We start from the raw sequence: 24,296 nt of genomic DNA, 5'->3' as shown, positions 1-24,296 counted from the left end.
CTTTAAAAAAATAGATAATCCCAAACAGCAGGATAATTTTATGACCACTAATTACATTTGTTGCTATGCAAGCTAAGATAATGATAAAAGTAATCGTATCTCATGCTTCAGGGCATACGCTCATCACCTGTGGACGTCAGGAAGGAATTTTTCTCCCCATGTACAGAACAGACACGCTTGGCTCTGTTGCTTTAAAAAAATAGATAATCCCAAACAGCAGGATAATTTTATGACCACTAAACACATTTGTTGCTATGCAAGCTAAGATAATGATAAAAGTAATCGTATCTCATGCTTCAGGGCATACGCTCATCACCTGTGGACGTCAGGAAGGAATTTTTCTCCCCATGTACAGAACTGTTCAATTAACTAGATATATTGTGGTGGTTTTGTTTTCTTTTTGTTTTCTTCCTCTGAAGCATCATCTATTAGCTGCAGCCGGAATAGGTATACTAGATTAGATTAACTGGCAGTCTGATCCAATATGGGTATTCCTAAATCAGCTGAGGAAAAAGAATATGTAATCTTTTGCAATTTGGAAACAGATGGTTTTTTAAATGTCTGAATATCCTGCCTGTAACCAAAGTTGAGAATGCAGCGACGCTGAGCTTTGAGCTACCATGTTGCATAAAAACCGGCACTGCGAGTGTCCCAGTTTGAGCAAACTTGGAGCATTGCTCTTCTCTTTTGACTCTGCGAGTAGCATCTGCATTCGAGCACCACTGGGTCCTACGGATTATGTTTCTGGCTACCCGTCACGTTGCATTAGAATAGCCAGCCTCAGCCAGAAAAGCAACTGAAAGGCATTGGAAATCTGCCTCACTGCCCACATCCAGGGAATAAGCTCTCTGATAATCCTAATAGAGAAGATCAAATTTGCCAAGAAAATAGAAGAGATTGTTTGTATTTTGCTTCATTCTCCTCAACTATGTTTTGCTCCTCACAAGACTCAATCAACTGCTAATAAACTTCAGCTTCTCAGTGCACAACAGAGTATTGTCTTTCTAGTACTTGTGTTGGGACTGGGATTTATCTGTTACTGACTTCATCCCTTTCCTATCCTTCCCTTTTGTTTGGTCCCCATTCCCCTTTTCGCACTAGTGCTTCCTTTATTTTTATCTCCAGTAAAGCAGGTTTGCCATTTAATTAGCAGATTGGCCTCTACCTGAAGCCAAATGAAATGTAATCTCCTGTTCACCTGCATGCAAGGTGGAAATTCCATGTCTGAAAGATTTCAACATTTGTCTTTGCTCATTTCTGGACAAAATCAGAAAACTTCCAGGTTTATTTCAGAGAGAGAATTCTGAAAACAAAATGGTTTGGATTTGTCAAAACTTGTTGGGCCTCTGTTTTATGTTAATAAACCAGCCAAAAGGAAGCCGTTTCACAGCAAAACAGTAGCAACTCTGCATTAATTCCACTGGCCCGGGGTAGTGAAAAACTTAACAGTATCATATTCAGATGCAGCTTTTGATGGTAGATGAGAAGATGAACACCTCAAAAATTAAACCAGATGTGTCCTTTGCTATTAGGCTGGTGTGCTGTGCAAAAACCCTCCTGAGCTGAGCGGCTGGGAAGAGCAGGGCAGCGCTGCAATCGCTCGGGAGGTCTCCTTCCCAACTCTGGCAGCAATCAGGGCGAATCATGAGATACGGCTATTCTTAACATCAATATACACCTGTGTTATTAACTGTTCATAAAACTATACGGCCCTTTTAAAACATCCGGCTACAGTTATTTAACTCTCTTGACTTTTACAATAAAAATGAGATGGGAGAAGATGTCAAACACTTTCTCAGGAGTCAGCCCCACAAATAAATATCTCGCAGGGCACCTGAGCTCCTGTGGTGCTCAGCATCTCTGAGCATTGAACCAACATCACCTGAATAAGCCCTCCTGATTCATTTTGAGAAGAAAGGTGTCATTTTGTAATCAAATAGCACAGGTCAGGGTAAGCAGCGACAGCTTATTTTCATTGCTGAGCCTGCACTGCACAAACACCTATCTGTCAGCATTCAACTGGTTTAGTTCCAGGCAAAATGACTTGCTTGCTATCCAATCTGGCGTGCTGGCAGTGCGGGAATGCAAACAGCCAGCCCTTTGTGTTCACCTGCAGCTTTATTCCCTTCATCAATAATTGCTAAAAAGACAAGTGAAATTTTTTCTACATTGATTCTGGAATTATATCACAGCAGTGTTTTTGTTTGATCAAAATTGCTAAATGTTTTCTGTAACTTGGAACAGCATAAGAATTGCAGTCTTGAAAATTACACATATGCTTCATCCTAACTTGAGGAATTCCAAAAGCTACTTGTGAGACAAGTCATGCTCACCATATTCCAAAAATGGTTGACCAACCTATTCTGATTCCTTCAAAAGCAATGGCAAAATGCTCAGCGCAGTTGGGACCATACCGCTGCAATGCAAAATTCTCCTTAGCTGAGACTTCCAGATCTAAACACTCGCACAGAGTAAAGAGACTATTTGAATGCATTAACAAGACTGAGCATGGACCTATCAGTTTTATCTGTGTATCTTTAGATCCACAGTATCATAAATACTTCTGCTTCCAGGGGCTTTGGCATGAGAAGATGCCATCAGTCCTACCTCTAACAGAAGTCTGCTGAAGCTGAGGGTGGTTGGTACTGACGGGGAGTGCACAGCATTTTGCAGGTTGGCTCCAAGGCATAAGTTGCCTGTTTCTTTGGGTTTTTCTCCAAGCTCAAAAACAGAGGAGCTCTACATAGTTCCCTTTACCTTTTTCAAGAATTCAGATGCAAAACTTTGTATCTAGCCCAGCTCTAGTTTTTAAGAGAGTACTGCAAGTAGAGAGTGGGGAGTTAGATGTGGCACACAGAGAAAGAGAAATGATTAGGAGGACAATAAGAAAGAGAGTAAATATGGAGCTGGAAGAGAGGTGACACAAAAGAAAATCAAGTTACCTCTGCAACAAGAGACAAGAAATTAGGAAGGACTACAAGGAAGTGGAAGTTCGCATGGTTAGAATAACAGGAGAAGTCAACTTCAGCAGGGAATTAAGCAAGATTTCAGAGGAGGGATGGATGGAAAACAAAGAGGAGAAAGACAGTTCACGGGCTTTGGCTTCACATGGAAAGGGAAAAGGATGGATTTAGCACTAGAAAAAGGAAATAAAAGAACCAAGTGGGAGAGCCTAAGTGCAGGGAGAGCAGAAGAGTCAGGACTAAAGCGATGCTGAAGTTACAAGTCTGTGAAGTGGAAAGGTTATAGTAAATCTCTGACAAAGAAAGTGTTAGGAGGGAGGAAAACAGCTTTGTTCCAGAGAAACCAAATCTGAGATAACAGCAAGACATTTAGGAGGAAAAGAGAGCTGAGGGAGAGAGCTGGAGACGACAGAGGAAAGAAGGAATAAACTGGGCAACACAGAAAGAGGCATTGGGCTCGTTAGCATTAGAACCCTGACTTCTTGGGAGTGTTCACACTGATGTAGTGACTGCATCCTTTTATTTTATTTTACTTGGTGACCAAGAGCAAAGACAAAAAGAGAGATAAGGCTTAAAACCAAAAAGGAAACCTGTTCAGCTCATCAAGTTTCCTTCTCAGACACCCAGAAGCCAGCAAAAAGCCATAACACCACTGGATTGTGCAGGAGAGGCAGCTCAAGCAAAATAAAAATTAATCTGTTTACATGTGGCAACAAACAAGTATCTTAACAGCAGCTGGGAAAATCAGTTCTCTTCTTCTTATACATGGGAAGTGACAGTGCCCAGATTGAGACACCGCTACAGAGGCTGACGTGCTAAATGGCAATTGTTCAGTACTGGGTTCCTGCATACACCCACATATATTACATTCTGATGTTTAATGTTCACAAACCATTAGATACATGTATATTTATGGTTTGATAATCAGCTGTCATTAACAGATGAGTAAACAACATAATGTTCACATTTAGGAGGAATATGCAAACTAAAGAGAAACTGCCAACTCCTAAGAACATTTATTTTCTCTACACTTAATGGGGGGAAAGGAGGAGGAAATACTCTGTCTGTAAATTAATTATGGGATATTGGCAATGCCTCCACTACTGTACAACTGTAATTATCTCATCTCAGTGCGTGGGACTGTAGTCATGCACCCCCAGCTATTCACATCCATGGGAGTTAAGAATATACCCATCAGTGTACATTTCCAAAGTTAAATCATTTTTACTGTCTCTTTGAACTCAGAAGAGCTGAGAAATCATGATCTTTTAAACCGCTGTTATGCCAAGATGGTGAGGCCTTTTGCCCTACTCCCTTGTAAATCAAATGTGTTTCAAACTTCAGGACAGAGTGGAAACTTCTCCCCATGGGAAATGCAAGTTTAAGTAGAGCTGCTTGGCTTCAATGGGGTTTTCATGCAGTTTTGCAGACCTCCTATTTTCTTACAGATTTGCTTTTATCCATCAACTACAAGCAGAGAAGACCATGAAAACACATTCTCAGCCCCTCCACAGACATCCTTGAGATGAATATGGTACAATGTAGTTGTCACTCCCTGGTAATATCTTTAACAATCCCTGACAGTGCTTTTCATCCAAAGACACTTTATGAAAGGTATCATTATCCTGGGTTTATGGATGAAGGAAACCAAGGCACAAAGCAGGATGGGAGTTACCCAGGGATGAGGCAAAAGAAGTAGAGAATTATAAGGAAAGGTCAGGTCTGGAAAGAATGAATCTGCAACGATGAGAAGACACTTCACTGGACATGGCTGAGAGAGCTGGAAGAAATAAAAAGGCGTCCAGCTAGGGCTGAGGCTGGGAACAGAGTCCAGTCTTCTGACTGTCATCTCCCCACTCTCCTACCCATTAGGCCATGTGCTTGCTAAATGGTACGCGTATTTATAACACATATGGATATTTGACAAATAGCAGACTAACATTAACAGTAGTTTCCTGGACAACGTAACCAACTTTCCCCTTAGCTGCCTTATAAAATTAGAATATTTTGCAATCCATTTTGTAGATGAAAACAGATCATGTACAGATGCAACAATTTGGCATGTTATCACACCAGCATTTTCAGCGTGGGATAGCAGAGCCTCTCCAGCTGCTAAGTATCAGTCCCTTCAGCAGAACCAAATTCACTAATCTGGTGCTTCCTCCGGCCCATAGCCAGGCTTATTGGGGAGGATTATCTTGTTGTCCAGGGGTAATTTTCTCAAATAAATGGGTCAAAGCCTGTACTGGCTCCCTTCCTGCAGCCCTGCTGAGTTCAATGGCTTTGCTCAGAGCACAAACTGGTTCTTCGTTTCCATCTAGATCCTTGGGCTGTGGCTGAATAACTAGAAGTGGCAGGTGAAGCCGAAGGTTTTGGCTTTGTTTTTTGTAAAGAAGAGATGAGTGCAGAAGAACAACATATGGTACGCTGCTTGGCTAAAAATGATTTAGTGGGAAACTATTGCTTCATTTCTGTCTCTCTGCAACCACATACACTAATGTAGTGGTGTAACTATTAATCTAATAAACTGCTAATATTTATTATTAATTGAACCATTTAATCTAACAGTAGATTAGGGGAAAGCAAATGTAGGACTTAATGACTCTGCTGATTGGTATAAACTTTAACAGTGAGCATAGGCTGTATAATATAAATTGTGTTCCTCCTGCTGGTAAATACCTTGTAACTGGAAAAAACTGTGCTCAAGCAAAACTTGCACTGGCTATCAAGAGGTATTTTGTTGTTGTTGTTTTAGTGAATGCTGTAGAACTTAACTCCAAAAGATGGGGTCACTGTTTATCACCAGTGCTTTATTATACTAATGGCAAAGAAAGTGGCTATTAGTAATGTCTGCTTAACATTAGAGGTCATCTCACATCCAAAGTAGACCCCTGAATGGATGGTATAGTGCCGCTATAATAAACTGAAGTGCAATACAACAAACCGTAATTATCTTGCACTTCTAACCAAATCCCCTGTGTTGTCTGCAAATCCATCTTTGCCAGGGCTATCTCTAGCCCACCCACTGTTCAAAGCAGCTCCAAATTCCTAGTCTTTTATAACTGGAAGCAAGCACGCACCCACATCTTATGGTAGAAAAATATCTTCTTAGTGCTAAATCTTGTTTCCCAGACACTGATGCATGGGAGTTTAGGAATATTTCAGTTTGGACTGGAGAGATGCTTCAGCTGTTACCTTTCAAGCCTTTGTAGTCAGAAGCAATGTCTGTATCCTGCAGGGAAATTAATGGAAAAGCCCCAACTTCCTAATGGGACGTATCTTGCTCTAAGCTTTTGGAGGACCTGAGATCTTAGACTTTATCATTGTGACATTATGGGCTTTAGACAAGCTATTTTTAGAGGTTTCTTTAAAATTTGATCAGTTATAATTTTCCTTTTACGGTTATAATTTTCCCTTTTGTATGAGCTCTATAGCTAATACAATAACTCTTAGAAACATGGCAGCACCCTTTCTAAGTGGGGAGTATGAAAAATACTCCTAATTAAAAGTATTTTTTCAAACATTTGCAAATTAATTTTTTTTGTTGTTGTTGTTATCATAGGACATATGGTGATGTTATGTGGCTCACAGGCATTTGATCTTGCATAAGTTATTGCAGCAGTTCCAAATTTCATGCTGAGAAAATGCTGATGCCACCGTCCAGGTCTGATGAAAATCAAGGGCATGTTGTTATTCCTGGCTATCCTACCTTAGGCCTCCATGAGGCTTGACAGAAGCAGAAAGAGTCTGGTTCAGTCTACATCTTCTAGCGCTAGCAGAGACCAAAGCATGGAGGTCATCTTCCATTTTGTGTGTCCCCTCCCCTAATTTGCTCTCCATTTTTTACAGCTGAAGGAAACATGCCCTGTGCTTCTGCTATGAAAGCAAGGATGTGTTAAAGAAACTAGAAACCTATCTTCCCCTACCTGGGAAATCTATCTTCTTCTTTTCCATCTAATTCTGGTAAGTGAGCTGGGAGAAAAGCTGTTTCTTACCCTCATGGCCTCTGGAGGTCAAGGGAAGAGAGAAATGGAAGAAACAAAAAGCTGAGGGATGAATTAGAAGAAAAGAAATAATTGGTAGAAAGATTAAAGCAGGGTGGAAAGAAAGGAAGAGAACCTCTCCAAGAAAGTGATGACCTCATGGCTTGCTTACCTGTTTGAGATGTAAACGTGCCTGGAGTTTTGGCAGAAGTCACTTTATAAACTTGTCTTGGTTAGGAGCTCTCTTGATCTAGCTGCAGTATGGGCACGTCACCCTACTGACACAGTTACACTGCATCACATTTCCCACTGTTATCCCACACTTTCTGCCCTTCACACTCCCAAATTAGCTGAATCTGGAAGAAAATACAGCTAAGAGAGTCCAAGGCAATGGAAAAAGTGAAGGGAAAGAGTTCAGCAGAAGGACAGACACACTAGAAAGACGATGCAGAGAGAGAACTAAAGCAGAGGAAACCCTGATATAAAAAAATTATCAGGATTTTAATATGGAAATTTGAAAAAGGAAGGACTCAGCAAAGTGTCCTCAGTTCCAAGTAGTAGCTGTCAAGTCGCATTTTCTGAGTGATCTTCAGAAAAAGACAAGGGGGTGCAATGTGTTAGTGAAGGTGTCTGTGTTCAGCCGGCACGAATGCTTAAAGCTGAAGTGACTGCTGCTTTGGCACAAAACCCAGGCTCTCCCCTCATCTGCATTGTACTTCTGAAAGTTAATAATAGGTGTGACTCAACGCTCACCAAAATCAGTGCAGAGGACCTCCCTTGCTTAACTAGGGGTTGAGTCCTGCCATGAAGACCGGTTCCCTGACGCAGAGGGAAGTAGCTCTGAGGGTGAAGTCTCTGACCTGGGAAAGTCTGAACTACAAACCAGTTCTAGGAACTGGTGGTGAGTGAAACCACAGCTTTTGGCTGGCCCAACGCAATAAAGAAGCTCGGCACTTGCTGCTAGCAATTTTGCTAGATGCAGATGTAATTTTTTCAGGCATACAGGTCAGAGCCTGCATCTCCTTCACCCATGAAAAGTGCCAAAGGTCTCCTAACCTCCATGGAAACACGCTGGTTTACACCATGGCTCCCTCTCAACCAGTTTTCTTCTTCCTTCTCTTAGTGCTGATTGGTATTTCACAGGTGTTTTCTTGCTCCTGATGCTCATTTAGGTTGCCAGGTTGTTTCAACATTCGGTTATTCTCCTGCCCAGCAACAGAATGGGGCCATAAAAATTTACTTTCTTGTTTACATCCACTCAGCAATTTTTAAGAAGAAAAGTGCAAAAAACCATAAGCAAAGAATCAATGCTTGCATTTAATAGTTAAGTATAAAAGTCATTCTTAAACAATATTTTTATTTCACTTTTAATGAGAGACCACAAATACCACTACTGGGTTTAAGGCCCGTAAGGCGTTAGTACTCTTGTTATCTCTGATGTTCATGGTCTCTTGCACCTCATTTATGCTGGGCATTATTTTTGACAATGCAGTATGGCAAATGCCCGGACTGGGATTCCTTGGAATGAATAAAAGATTTATAGTGGAAATTCTACAAGTAATATCTTGTTATAATACATTTTTGTGCTAACTGCAAGTGACAAGTGATTGCTCAAACTTGTTCCTGCAGCTACCAGGTTTTCCTCTTTAATCCTATATTAGTTCTACAGAAAAAAATATGAAATACAAGGAGAGCTGTCTTTTCATTTATTTTATCTTGCCTCTATAGGAATATTTTCATGGTAAATTCAATATACTTTGTCCGAAATGTAAATGGAATGTTCAATATATTTTTAACTCAAGCACTGTTTAAACATTAAAATCCTCTTTTGCAAATGCCATTGTAATAGAGGTTCAAGACTTTGCAGAGGCTTAATAACTTACTGAGAGGAAAAGAGGCCAGTTTTGTAGTTAAGACTTGGTTTTAGAGACTTCAATTCCTTGCTCTGCTGCAGGCTTCCCATGGGACCGGGGCTAAGTTGCTAATTTCTGTGTGCAACTTTTCCCCGTCCACAAACTGGACGCTGTGTGCAATGGGTGCTCTGCAGTCTACGGGGCAGGGAAACAAAGGGAAACATTAAAAAAGACTAGACACAGTTAAGAGAACTGCAGGTGGGCATTGATGCAAATCATAGAGAAGGTGGTGCTATCATAAAACAATTTGAATTTTTTTTGTTTGTAATGGGACAACCGTATTTTGGGGTCATGAACATAGACCTTGGGAGCTTTTGTGTATATTAGTTCCGCTATCCTCTACATGAAGTTACGAGGCACCATTTGGGCTGTTAATTAAAAAAATCTTTAAATGAAAGAGGAAAACCACAATAAAGTTTGAGATTGGTGATATGGTGACATATCACTGCAGATTGCAGTATATTCATATTTGCAGTGCAAAACAGAAAAGGTTGTTGTACACAACACAGACATACTGCCCCAGCATACCAAAGTGCAATATTTCACATTGAGTAGAGGTTACTACCAAATGTTTCCAAGGAATGTACAAGAACCTCCTCAAGTGTCAATTAACAGCAAACTACCTAGGCTAAATTTTCATCCCAAGTCCAAGGCTGTTTTGGCAGTTTTTGTCCTGAAGGTTGAATATGCATCCCCTCCATCCCTTTTTCCACTCTAATATAAACACAGGATGTTATCTTTATTACGTCTTTTCAAAACTTGCACAGGATTTTAGTTAGCTCCTGTATGAGAATAAAATGAGAGTAAGAGAGAAACTGGCTGAGATTTTTTGGGAGTAAAAACAAACTGGAGGAGCACTTGGGGAAAAGATGTAAAATGGTCTAAGGTGATGTAGCTGGTCACTCAGGGAGCGGTCAGCAGCAGCTGAGTAATACCTGGCTCCATGCTCTGTCGGCTTCAGCAAGCCTCTCCGTTCTGGGCTAGAAAAACACTTTCCAATTCAATGCCCAGGCAATGTTCAGGTTCTTTGCTGAGATTGCCAAAGGTGCCCGTTTGGGTACCAGTGATGGTCTATGTATGGATGGCTGCTTACCAAAAGTTGCATTGATAACACCTGCTGTGTCTGTCAGCTTTTATTGCTACCAGATGTAATTGGATTTAAGTGGTGACACAGGGATATGAGACAATCTGCCTCTTAAAATGTGATCTTCTGGACACATTAAAAACTTCTGAACCTTGGTCTATGCTTTTGTTAATCATCCTGCCAGTTTCAAGATTCCCATCTTTCTTTTGGATTTCTCACTCTGATTTATTCCCACCCATGTCTGTTTTACAGAGCATACACCAGGACAGCTCTCATCTCCATTTGCTTCTATTTTCTCTCCTTTTACCTTTTTCTTGTCATACTTGGTACCAAAATTTCCTTCAAGCAAAAGTATTTCAAGAGCCATTAGCTTTTCCTTGCTAGCCTGAGTGTTGCAGTAGTGGATTGGATCGTAATTGTGTCTTGTTCATTACAACTAAAAGCTGGGCTCGTTTGTTGTACGAATTTATTGGTTTGTAGCCAAAATCAATCTGTGCATATGTTTATCGTGCTGTGACACAGTTACTGTTTTTTTTAAAGCAGTAGTTTCTCTGACAACTTGGCTCGGTGTCCTCTGGATAATATCAGTTTGCTGTAGGTAGACCTTCCTACTGAATCGCAAATGCTTCCAACTCACTGGAGTCAGGACTGAGCCTGCTCACCGTTGGTGGGTTTGTATCTGTAGCACACTCCTACTCTCAGGTCTCTTCTTGGAGCCCGATCTGCAGTTCAGACACAGAAACGGTGGCCCAGATTTCTCAATCCCCACATTGTTTCTGCTCTCTCATTCGTATCTTGTAAGTCTGCCTTTGTGGACAACAAAAATGAGCAGGCAAAGCAATGGATTAATGAGGTTCACCTTGTTCATCAAGGAGGCTGCAGAATAGCAGTTTTTCTGAAGCAGCAAATGCCATTGTGTTGCCCTTGATCTTGGTTTCATCCCTTTTGCGAATCCATGGTTTTGTCAATATTGCAGGTTAGGAAAACCATCATATCTTCACTTAACTTCCAGACTAGTTTTCATGCATGCAACGAGAGCTATGATCAGGCTTGTCTGCAGAGAAGCCACTGCCAGGGAGCCATCTCCATGGGCAGCAGCTGAAAGACAATTATGTGTAGGTCTTAGATAGCTCTGTCTTGGCTTCTCAGAGACATTCAACTGGATATCAACCTCCTTCCTCAGGCAGGTGATTCTGTATATATCACAATAACCTTGTGGTGGATATTTCTCTATTTGTTCGGCTTCAGACCAAGGCTGAAAGCACTGCTGGAAATACGCTTTAGCCAAAGATTGTTTAGGTCAATTGTTCCTTCTGGTATTAAAGTTATGAATCATCTTGGCATCAAGGTGTGACCTTTCCTCTTTACACTATTATGTCACCAAAAAGAAGGCAGAAATGGAAATAGGAAGATGATTGCAATAAATTTCTCACCACTGATATAATGTCTCGTGCACTAGGAGTATTGTACTCATAAACCTCATCTTCCTTGGCACAGATCTATGCTAAACTCTGTTTCTGCTAACAAAATCCTTCACTTTTTTCCCAGCACAACTTTCTTGGCATCATAAGCCACCTGCTGGAATGAGTTGTCTGAAGTGACAGTGCAGAGATTTCCATCCAATACCAATACAGGCAGTCCGAAAAGCTGCACTCCCACAGTGCAGAGTCCCCACAGGAATGATCTTTCCAAACATAATGTTTTGATGTTGCTTGTCCAGAGGTGATAGTGAAGAAAAACATTTGAAAAATCTAAAGCATAGGTAACAGTGAGGGAATAAATGTCAGTTCTTGATCTGTATCTGCCTTGGAAACAGTTAAATTTGCAGAGCGGAAACTCAGTGCTGGTTATTTACTACAATTCTAATCTCTCACTAAAAAAAGATTTTCCCCTACAATAAAAACTCTTGAAATTAAATTTGACACATTGGAGTCTGAAATAAACTCTATTTCAAATAAAATTGTATCTTTGGAACAATATACATCAAAATACAGAGGAAAATTGCAGGGAGATTATGATAGGATTAAGCTATTTCCTGCGCAGAGCGATAGCGCTGCAGCCCTGTCAGGAGCTGCTCTTCAGGATAATGCGGTTGTTCACCATAAAGCAGAGCTCCTGGAGGATGCTATTCCTTCTTCAACTTGCCAACTGGAGTGGTGTTAAAAAAATGTTGCTACTAGGAGTTTGTCACCTGGTATTTCATCTTATTTTAGTTTCACTGAGTTCAGGTGGACTGTGTTACCCTGGGCTGGGGCCCCCACCTGAAGAGTGATCCCCAGGGACACAGCGGTGAGGTTTTGGATGCTCACCGAGCTTTCAGGAGAGGGAAAAGTGCTTTAGCTGACTCTGCAATAGCACTTTCCTCAATGTAAAGGGCAAGGAGAGTGGGAAGGGAGGGTAGCAAATGTGGGGCTTGAGAAAGGGGTGCACAGTGCTCTGCCAGAGCCTCTGGATGCAGGCAGTTGACCCCAGAGTTACCCTACGGTTAATCACCTTCAGCCCCACTGTTTGGAAGAGGAAGGAGAGCGCCCTGTCAGCTTCCTCCCGTACCTCTCCTCAGACACGCTTCCTACAGAATTGGTGCATTTGGACATGAGGAAAAAATTTGTTACTGAAAGAGTGGTTAAACATTGGAACAGGCTGCCCAGGGAAGTGGTTGAGTCCCCATCCCTGGAGGTATTAAAAGACATTGTAGATGAGGCTCTTAGGGACATGGTTTAGTGGACATGGTGGTGTTGGGTTGACGGTTGGACTTGATGATCTTAGAGGTCTTTTCCAACCTTAATGATTCTATGATTCTATGATTATCAGGATTTAGCGTAGTGTAAAAACCTCCTCTATCTTGCAAACCATTTCTCCCATTAATCCAGATTTTACAGCATCTCACTCTGGGTGTCAGTCCATCATCAAACCGTACATGTAAAATGGTAACGGATAGTTTGATTTTAAAAGAAACCTGTAGTTTTCCTATGCTGTTGTAAAAACTCGTAGGAACATAGAAAATGGCTAGCTTTATAATAGAAATTCTCTTGACAGTGTTCCCAGACCTCAGCATTATTTCCCACTAACCTTTTTAAAGAAAGATAAGTCATATCATTTCTTGTCTGTGAGCAGGATGTGTCTGCACTTTGGGATTGTGAAGATGTGCTATCCCTGAGCAATGTAGCAGTGCCAATACAAGCCACAGGCATGGCTATATCTCTTGAACCGAGCTGGCGCTGGCATGCCGGAGATGGTATTGCTGCAACAGGGCAGGAGGAAGCTTTCTGGTGTAGCTGCATCTGCACGCAGCATGCTTTGCCAGGGTGCTTGCAGTGGGAGAGCATTCCTACACAAGCCTGCCTTTCAATTATTAATAAGAATTGGACTCTCTTCTTAAAAGTGAAGAATGTGATTCATGTTGAAATGTTGAAATCCCTATTCTGTCTTTGCTCCCAAAATGTCAATATTTTGTGACGTTTTATTTTTAGATAGCGTTATACATATGTCTCACCATTCCAGTTTGATAAAAATCTGAGAATTATATCATTTTTTGATAAAAGAAAAAGAACTAAAGCATGCTTACTATAATTTCTATTTTACTGTTAGTAGGGGTCTAATTACTGTGAACTTTTGTATCGTGATTTCATGTAACTTGTTTTAAAAATATATCTATTTATAATCTGATTCCTGCATTTTGACTAATCAAATAATTTGCAGTAATTAGTTTTCAGGATTAATAAAAGTAAAAGGAAGAAGCCATGGGAGACTAGCTCCATATTTTAAACATGCATAAGGAGTTACTCCCATTTACATTTAACTTTAAATTCAGTTTGCAACTATTCCTGGGATAAAATTAACACATAGCAATATTATTACTATCTTGAATTTACACAATGCTTTGAATATACCCAAATCCTCCAGGGATCATTCCTACCTCAATAGAATTAGGTTTCTGCCCTGCATTCACATGAGAGCTCCACCATGTAAACCATTAAATTGTCACACAAATCAAAATTTCTCCTATCCGGACCATGTGAGTGGGATTACTCAGCTACAGCACAATTCCCAGACCACTCTTTTAACACTTTCAGAATTTATTTCCAAAAGCTCTAATCCAGCACGTGATTTGAGCAGGCAAGTGGTTCTGTTGAAATCAGCTGGTACAGTGGAAGTTAGGCCAAGGTTTTTGTTCTCAGCTGAATGGTGGCCCCGGCAGAGGAGGGAACAGAAGTTTTGGGATGTAGAAAGACCATCTTGTGAACAGGAGAGGTCAGCATCCTTCCCACGTCAGGATTGGCACACCCAGAGAAGGCAGCATCCAGAAGTGACCGCTGCCAGCAGGCAAAAGAAGCTATTCTGTGGACACAGAGATTAAGGACAAGGGGGACAATCAGCCCAGCCAGGAGGTTCCACATAGAGGTTACCATCAGCTATGACTGTCTCCTGGTTTGATTGTATGCCCTCAGAGCCTGACTGCACCTACCTCGCTATCCACTGACCATCTTTTTGACATGTGAATGCACCTTTGCATGCTACCGCAGCACAAATAATAGGAAGAAGAGGGACACAGTGGCTAACCAAAAATCAGCCTTTTGCTCAGGGCATGTGCCACAGGCCATTCCAACCAGCCCACGTGTAAACGGGCACCCGATTGCTCTGACTGGGGAATCAAAAACATTTGACTGCAAACTCTAGGCTTATCATTCCCTTATTGGCAATGAATGACAGCTGCTGTGCCCATATCACACTAAGCCCGTCTAAAAGGCCAGTGGGTCTTGTAAACTCTAGCACAACATGATAGGTGAATAATAAAAACAGGAACCTGGGAGCACCATATGTCCTTTGACATATTTTGTTATGTTGTTTTACAACAATAAAATTGAAGCTTAATTATATTTACCAATACATTGGCAATATGTAATTGGAGCAGATCCTCAGATTAAAAAACTGCTGAATTCTATCTGTGTTCGATAACTGACAGTCTAGATCCCTGTTTGCTATTGATGTAGTCAATATGTTTTGTGTAACACCTGACACATAGATAATATCTATTCCTGCCCCATGGAATTTACTTTCTAAGCAACAGGATTCAATATTTGCTGAATTAATTAAAACCCATTTTAGGTTTGATCAAATAATCTTCCAGTTGCAGTAGATCTATAGTGAAAATAGTTTATGGTTCTTTAGGGTCAATATCCAGCCTTATAAGACTTGTTTACCTAAAACTGCTGTTGAGGTAGAGGTGTGTGCCTTTAGCCAAAGTTTTCAATTAGTATGTACAAGACAAAAGGTCACATGTTGTTGTCATAGAGTGACAATTGTTTTGTGAGGAAATATATTAAACACTTCTAAAGTAAGATTATCTTATTCCACTCCAACATCTGAATCACTAGAAATATTTATAAATTAAGCAGAGTTGGAGGAAAAGCATCCAAACGCTTGAAATAAAAGAGCAGGAGTGGTTGGTCCTGATCATGATGATATATTTACCCTTATAAGTGCTTTCACCTGGTACATTGAAAATACTAATACTTCTTGCAGAGAAGAGAGGCTTTCCTGAAAATGCCACCAGCTGTCATTTGTATGTAGTCCCTGTGATTGTCAGTGGGCATTTACACAAGGCCACTGCTTATTCTACTTCCAACATGTAGGTTTCCCAATGAAGCCAATGTAAGTTACACCATAAAGATGTAAAACTTGCCATGTCACTTCAGACCAAAGATTCCTGCAGCCCAATATCTTCATATCATCTCTGTAACAGTGGCCAGCAGAGGATGTTTGGTGAAAAAGAATAAGTAGAATAAGAGCAAGCATGGTGTCATCTTTTCACTGGAATATACTCCCAGCTTCTAGGAAGTTTTAGGGACTTCCACAGTCCTACCATTACAAATTACAGTCCTAAATCAATTATTTTCATGTCCTATAGGCAAAAAAAAAAAATCTGTTTTCCATTTCATTATTATGTTTCACTAGAAAGAGTAGAGCAACTAAATAACAGTATCTTGCAGATAGAAGGTGCTATTGAACTGCAATGCTTTTCACACCATCTGGTGCATGTTGCAGCTGCAATTTTGCTCCTAAGAAATGAGAGTTGCAGTCTTTGCAGGGGAGCAAGTGTTTATTGACTTCATTTTTACAAAGAAGTGTTGCATAGCTAGCCATCAGCATTTGCCCCAAGCCCCCCTTGCGTTTGTAAACCTATGTCATTTCTCGTACAATTCACGCCACCACAGTATTGATGTACTTCAGAGCAGTGTATTAAAAGAGATGACTAACATCTTTCAGATGCTTTCTTTCTCCTGTCCTCCCTTGTGTAAGCAGTGTGGTGTTTTATTTGGAAAGGTTTTGTTTCTGTTTCTAATGTACGTGCTGCTGAGACTTTATGACTGAGAAGGCAAGTTCAGAAGTACATCTTGTACTTTTCAGTGGAAGGTGTTCGGGTTTGTGATTGCTGTTATTTCCTGTGGGAGCTGGCTGTCAGAATTATCATCTGCCACAGCATTATGTAGTGACCTGCAGAGATGTTATACCTGGGATTGTGGATGTTACCAGCCCTGCTGAAACTTTAGGCCTTTTAGTAGAAATATTTGGGGAAAAGATCATGTCTAAATACCAGAGCACAAATCAGAGCCAGCCTCTTATCTTCTTCCATACAAATCACTTCTGCTTAATTAACTTCCCATCCATTAAGCTTCACAAATTCCAGGAACAGGTTAGGAATTAGAATCCCAGATTTACATATGGAAATCCAAAGCCATGGAAAATCCGTTATCCAACATCATACAGGAAATAAAATACAGATTTCCTGACATCCACGAGGTTGTCCTCTTAGCCAATTATACAGCCCTACATTATATGAGCATTGAATGGAGAGAGAGAACAGGATGGATAGCGAAGTTGCCAGTTCATATAGTTGAAGATTCCCATAAATATGCAAAGGAGTACCAAGCTCCCCCTGTACCACCCTGCGCGATGCCTGCCCCAGTGAAGCCAGGCGATTGCATGCAGTAGTGAACGACCAGGAGCAGAACCTTGCCTTAAGGACAGACATTTATTTAGTTAGTTATTAATTGATCAATTCAAATTTTCCACTATGTTCCCACTGCACTGATTTGTATGGATTCACACTTGCCATGAGTACACAAGGCACAAGAAGAAGCTTTTGCACTCATGTGCAGAGGAAAATGGGAACTGTTGACTAAGTGTCAGCATCTACAGGGTGACACGGCCAGGTGAAGAGGGGAAGAGGTTTTAACAGCAAAAAGCAGGATATCAGAGACTTTTTTTTAATGCCAACTGAAACATTTGGAGGGATCTTCTGTTCATTTAACAGGCCCAGCAGTTTGATGAAAGTGAGACAAACCAGAACAGCAATGATAAAAAATGCCAGTCTTGATAAGGAAATATAGGGTGCTCAAAGCCACGTAAGTGCTTTCCCCTACTGTGCTGCACAGCCTGCCCTGTGACGGCAGGAGCAAAGCAGGAGAGGGAGAGAGCGATCACCTGAAGGAGCAGAGATGATTAAAAGTATAGCTCCCTTGTCACACATGGTGATATTGTTAACACATTTCCCTAAAGCCCTTGTGTGCTGACTTGAGACTGGAAGGCTACTTGCTAAAACTGCAGTGTGCCTCTTGTAACGGAGCCAGTTTGTTAATAGAGTGATCTATAAATGCTGGCAGCCTCCCTCCATTTTCCAGTGGAGAGATAACTACATCCTAAAATCCATGGTAGTTCTCTGGCTGGCACCAAGCTGGACGAGAAGACCGATTTTAGAGCTGGTGCAGAGGCAGTGCTCCCGTCCCAGCCCTCGGCTGGCTGCTTTCGGTGCTGGAGTCACTGCGACGGGGTGGTAGGAGGAAGCATTTGTCCTTCTGAATAAGTACCTGCATGTAACAACAGGCTTCAGTCTCCTGAGCTATCAATCTGCAGTCTTTCAGCAGCATTAAATTAACTGGGGAGGAATCTGTGAGTGTGTCTGGACAATATATAGGAGAAGTTCAAAAGTTTAGCGTGCTGTCAAGGCTGCATGCTCACTCCATGTATCGAGAAGGAGAATATCTTCTTTAGAAATTACACCTTCCTGAGGCACCTGTTGCAAAGGAAAAAAAAGAAAAGGAAGCAAAATGATGATGCTCTTTCTGAAGGCAACCCTTGGTTTTGGATCCAACTACTTATATGAGACTGTACGATGTAGGTGCTATTGCAACAGTTATCCGATTTCTACTTTTTGTCATCAGTGTCCAACATACTATAAAGGGCAAATACTTCAGGTCAGAATTTTTAAGTTATTTGTGCTGGTTTTGGCTGGGATAGAGTTAATTTTCTTCATAGAAGCTAGTATGGGACTATGTTTTGGATTTGTGCTGAAAACAGCGTTGATAACACAGGGATGTTTTTGTTACTGCTGAGCAGTGCTTACACAGAGTCAAGGCCTTTTCTGCCTCTCACCCCACCCCACCAGCGAGCAGGCTGGGGGTGCACAAGAAGTTGGGAGGGGACACAGCCGGGACAGCTGACCCCCACTGACGTCCACACCATGTGACGTCATGCTCAGCATAAGTGAATGAATTCCTTGTTTTGCTTTGCTCGCGTGCGTGACTTTTGCTTTACCTATTAAACTGTCTTTATCTCAGCCCACGAGTTTTCTCACTTTTACCCTTCCGATTCTCTCCCCCATCCCATTGTGGGGGGAGTGAGCAAGTGGCTGTGCGGTGCTTAGTTGCCAGCTGGGGTTAAACCACGACATTATTAGAGCAGAAAGGAATAAGGAAAGATTAAGAAATTTCAACAGAATCCTTGTTCTCAATGTGGTGTGTCAGGATAGATTGTTACATTCGCTAAGTATTGATTTCTTTTTTTTTTTAATAAAAAATGAAGTCCACTCCTTTATGGGAGATCAAGTGATTGGATTTTTCCAAAGCTTCTGCAAGTTTATGTGAAAAATCATGTGAAATATATAATGGACTCTGAATGCTGACAACTGATACACCAGCAGCAACTGGAGCCCAATAATCCCACAGTACTTATGCAAAACTCCAACAGAAATGGGTCCTTAAAAATTAGTCTGGTAAACTTAATTTTACACCAATTTCCTTATCTAGAAAATTATTCATTTTTAATTCAAGATAATGTGGGTGTACACTCTACACATACAGAAAGTACACATCATTATTTTTTTTTAGATATTCACCGATACTTTGAAAGCTTCATTATACTTTGTCATGCTACAGGTATCCATACTGGACATCAGAGTACAGTAGTTAGAAGGCTGAAAATTCACGTTAACTATTTTACAAGCCTAATGATGCCTTGAAGATCCTACAGTCTAGACAACTACTTGAAGAGGATATCAAACCCATGTAGGATGAAGAGACTTTGCTGTGGTCAGACAGTGGATTTGTGGCTGAGCTAGGAATAGATGCAAGGTCCTACCTTCCCACTCCAGACTGCATGTGTTGGACCATATGAGGTAGTCCTTTGGGACAGGTACCTTTCTTTTGACTTTTTAATTTGTGCATTAGCTCTTTGTACATTTTGGGTCCTGCAAAAAGGAAAGAAGCAACTACTCTTAGAGGTGGGCTGTTGCAATAGCAGGAAAAGCCATAGAACTCTTCTTTCATTTTAACATTGCTATTGATAAATATATTCTGATGGACTACTCGGTTTCTCATTCATGGAGATATTTAGTACATTCCTTTAAAGGTTGGTGATGCACAAATTGGTTTTAATATCAATAATGAACAATTTGGATGGCATTCAGATTCAAGATCTGCCAAAAAAATTTGCTACATGTCAGGATTTATTGAGTACAATACAATGAGGTTGCCAAAGAGGCTGGAGTTCCTTCAGCAGAAAAGTAAACAGATGGTCCCAGGAAAGTGAGCACATTCTTAAACACTGAATTGCGTTTGGACAGAATGGAGTCACATCTGCCAAAGCTTGCTGGCCAGAAGTATGGCGGAAGGGAGCCATCAGAAACTAATGTGACATTCTTCAAGCTCTTTCACTTAATATTGATATTAGTAATCTGATAGGAATGTTCCAGAATTGCCAGGTGTCCTTTTGGTTGGCCAATTTGGGGGAAGGAGACATGATTAACAGTTAGTAACTGGATACACATATGCACTGTGGTCTGAAGTGTTCATTGCTAAATATATCCTTTTAGGTCATCCATGTCCACCTGGCCTGGAGCTAAAATGGTAGACACTCCTCATTTCAAATAATCTGTTTCTGATTTCTGCTACCAGAAGCCAAAAGATAATCTTGCAAATGTGCATGTCCCTCCGAAAGACTGGCTTTGAGAGAAGACACCAGACCTAGGAGTGCATAGCACAATTATTCTGGGGATCTTTTCAGGCTTAGCACAGTCAGGGGTTCAGGATCGGAGTTCAGGATCAGGGTTCAGGAGATATAAGGTGTAGGATATGTCAGGAAATACATAGATTGTATGAATGCTAATGTATTTGTGCTTGTGCAGTACTTTGTAAATATAAACTGCAGTGTAAGGGAAAAGACTGACTTGTTCTTCAGCTATATTTAAAGAGCAGAATGGGAAATCATCCAGGGTAGTACTGTATGTGAGGAGGACACATCCTCTGGTTCAAGCAAAGTCTTCAGAGGTGCAAGATGAGGTTCTAGCTCTTGGTCTAGCTTTGCAAAGAGCAAAAATGTCTCCAAATCTGCTCCATGACTCAACTTCTCAGCATAATAAAGGGATCATAATACTCACCTCACGGGACTTTTACAGAACTTACTTCATCAATATATATGAAATGTGAGGTCCTTGTATGGAAGGAGCTGTAGGCATGCACGAACTGGGCATCACTGTGAATCACAGGAAGAAATCACATCACTGATGTGATGGAAGAGGTTGTCTGGAGAGCAAGGAGCTCTGTTAATGGTCAAGGTGAGACACCTAACACACACAGTGAGTTATACAAACGGTAAAATGTTAAAGAAATGTTAAGGTTCAGTTTGAGACTGGCACCTACGAAGATGTGCAGAGGTAGTGTATCAGTAAATGCATTCAAACAGAATTTATTCCTTCTTGCATACAACAAATAAACAAGTGAATTTCACCTTTTTATTTCCTACCCCAGAGCTGGCACGTGGGGCAATGGTGCAGCGAATCTCACACAGACCTGAGTGTTGGCACTCATGGTTAATCAGTTCTCAGGTGATGCCAAGTGAAGTGGGAGTTGTGAGCTTCATCTTATCCCTCTTCTCTGCACCTTCCCATCAGCAAGTCTGGGTACACCTTCAGGTAAATTAAAACTGATAGTACATGTTTCCTAGGTACTGGGAGAAGGGGAGAGGGTTGGTATCTTTGCCAGGTGTGAGGTTTCTCCCTGGGCGGAAGTTGCTGTGAATTGTACCTGTCCTGGAGATCTCTGTGGTGTGGCTGTTCTGCACACTCTGCTTGTTCTGTTGGGTAGAGTTAACGATGTCTTAGGTAATACACACTTTTGCCTTGACTATCATATATATATGTATTATTCCTTGGGATCAAGTGTCTTTTCCCATCGCAAGGCTAACTGCTACCAGCTCCCTTTTCTACCTATTCATGAAAGAGTCCTTCCTGCCTAGAACAGGTGAATTCATCCCCCACATCTACCCAGCATGAATCTCAGTATTTTACACCTCAGCCTATGTTAACCTCAAGCCTCACTATAGAGAGGAGCAGCATGTTTGTGTTACCGGCAAAAACCCTCAAAGTGGAAGCGCTCACAGACTGGGTGCAATGAGCCCTTTCATGCTCTACCTCCAGCCCCTACAGTGACGAATGGAGCATAAACTGATTGAGCAAAACCTCCCACTGCCGTCGGGGGCGAGGGGAGGATGCTCAGCACCTTACAGTGGCATGCAGCATCTTCCCATAGCAGTACCAAAGCAACTCCCCTGCCAGCACGAAAGGAATAAAATCTTTCAGTCGATCTTCTGCGTGCGTAATGGGGAAATGGGTAAAATTTTCTCGCCTGTGTTTATGCAGGAAGTCAGACGATATGATCATAACGGTCCCTTCTGGCTGCAAAATCTATGAATATCCCTCTGTGCTTACTGGGGTGTTTCATGTACACGTAGTGAGCCTATTTCATCTCTGGTTTAACTCCGCTGACATCAGTGAGTTACACCAGGGATAAATTTGGCCTTGTCACTGTGTTTTGTACTGTAATTCAGTTCCTCCTTTGTTTAACACTTTTGGCAGCTTAATATATTATAAGTGCCACATACGTATAAAATGCATTTCTTTAAGCAAAGAAAAATATGCTAATATGCATATTCCTACTTTGTCTCTTTCTTGTTACCAGTTAATCAATCACATAGAATGTTTGTGACACTTACTAAAGGGAATGAGTAGATAAAAGCACATGACTTTCATTTATGAGACCCTGATAAGTTGGAAATACAAAGGATCTTACCAAAGGGAGTCAGTGTATACTAATGGGTAGAACAAAGAGCTGAGAATGAAAAAGACGTTGAATGTGGATCCCAGTTCTATTAACTCCCTTTGTGATCTTGTGTAACTAAGCTATTCCCTGCACTTTAGACATGTGACCAGCTCCAATCTGGAGGCCATGCTTCAGTTGAATATCATTAGGCCAATCATTCTTTTAAATAAAATACTTCTGTGCTGTCAGCTTTTAATTGCTATCAGCCAGAAATCCAGATTAAAATCCTGGAGCCTGGATCTGGGACGATTATGTTTTTAGTCTGTGTTCAGATGCAGCTTCAAAAGAAAAGCAAATCCCAAATGCTTTGAATATTATTTATCTTTTTTTTTCTCTCTTCATCGCCTTGTGTATTCGGATTGAGTGGCAAATCTTTATTCCACCTGGCTGCATGGTATAAACTGAGCAATCTGCTCTTCAGTTCAAAACTCCATGGCTCTAGATAAATAAACCCCTGGAAATACCAAGTTGAGGAGCAGAATGGATATTGATCCAACATGCAGTGTTTCTCAGAACACATTACTTTCCTTTTCTGAGGAGAGCAGGTCTTTCTAAGAGCAGGAATGCTGCCCCAGTGGGAGGTGCTCCAGCACAGGCAATAGTGGTGGGGTGAGGGATGCGCACTGCCTTTGCAAGGCTGGGAGGAAAACTAGCACTCCAGCCTAGTTGCCATGGGGTTGTCCAGGTGATGGTTATTACAGCGCATCTCAGCGCAAGGGATCCCAGGAACCTTCATAGTCTAATTTACAGTTTATGCACACTTCTCCTTACATATCCCAACGCCAAATGTCCCCATCCTGGGGTGGGGAGAGAGATGGCAGCCATCTTCAGTGTCTTTAGCAATATTGTGCAAGTGGAGTGGGCAGATCTTGGCCATGGGCTTGGCTTTGAGGCACAGTCCTGTTCGTGGGGATGAGTAAATTCATCGCCATGGGACAGCAGTGGTCCTCTGCTGCACCCAGGCAGGCAATGTCGGTCCTGGGGCTGCCCTCGGTGCTGCTCCGAGAGAGGATCATGATCGCAGAGCTGAGGAAAATAAACATTTCATGGGCTTGTTCTTGTGTTGCTTTTCCCTTACATTATTTCCTGTAGGCTACTATATAGCTTTTCACTAGCCTTTGAAAGGCAAATGTTAAAAATGGCCTCTGAGAAAACAGTACTTGCCTCTGCAAGTTAATTTAACGGTTGAGTGTATGAGATGGTGACAAGTGGCAACGCACACTTAACCGTACAGCAAACCCCCTCTGAAAGCTGGCCCTCTAGTAACTGTGGAGGTTGGGTGCCTTCTCGCTAGGGCTGCGTCAGAAGGAAGTTTGTGAATACGGTTGGGCAGGTTAACTCTCAGGGAAATGAATCAACCACTTGGCCTTGCACTTCTCAGAGGAACCTCCAGCTCGTAGAGTGATGCCCTCATACACATGTCGCTTCTGCCTGGGAAGAGCGTGGAAGAGGAGAGGTACACGTCCCGAGGAGAGGAAAGGATTATTGGAGGTGTGTGGATCCCCCCCTAGATAAACAGCTTGTTTTGGCACTGCTCGAAAGCAAGGGCTGAGGTCTGCCATTTTCTCACTGTGTTTAAACATGCAGCCAGATCAGATCCAGTGCCCGGCCTGGGCAAGGGCAGAAGAAGCCAACAGACAGAGTGTGGTCAGCCGTGAAGGAGAGCTGAGCTCTGGTCCTGGCTTTGATGCTGCTCTGTTAGCACTGGGCAAGTCATTTTCTCTCTCTCATTTCCCCATCTGCAAAGCTGGGATGATGATGCTACCCTGTTTTGTAGCATTCTTTGAGATTTGCAAGTGAAAAGCAATATTATTGTTATTATTAATGAATCTGTAAATCTATTAATTCAATGCCACGGCAGCATAATAGCACACAGTATCTTAAATATGGTTCTTAGGTGGCTGTATGAAACATATGCT

This window comes from Aptenodytes forsteri, unplaced genomic scaffold (genome assembly GCF_000699145.1).
Source record: "Aptenodytes forsteri isolate BGI_AS27 unplaced genomic scaffold, ASM69914v1 Scaffold15, whole genome shotgun sequence".
Taxonomy (NCBI): domain Eukaryota; kingdom Metazoa; phylum Chordata; class Aves; order Sphenisciformes; family Spheniscidae; genus Aptenodytes; species Aptenodytes forsteri.
The sequence above is the reverse complement of the archived record's forward strand: the minus strand, read 5'-3'. Positions refer to the sequence as shown.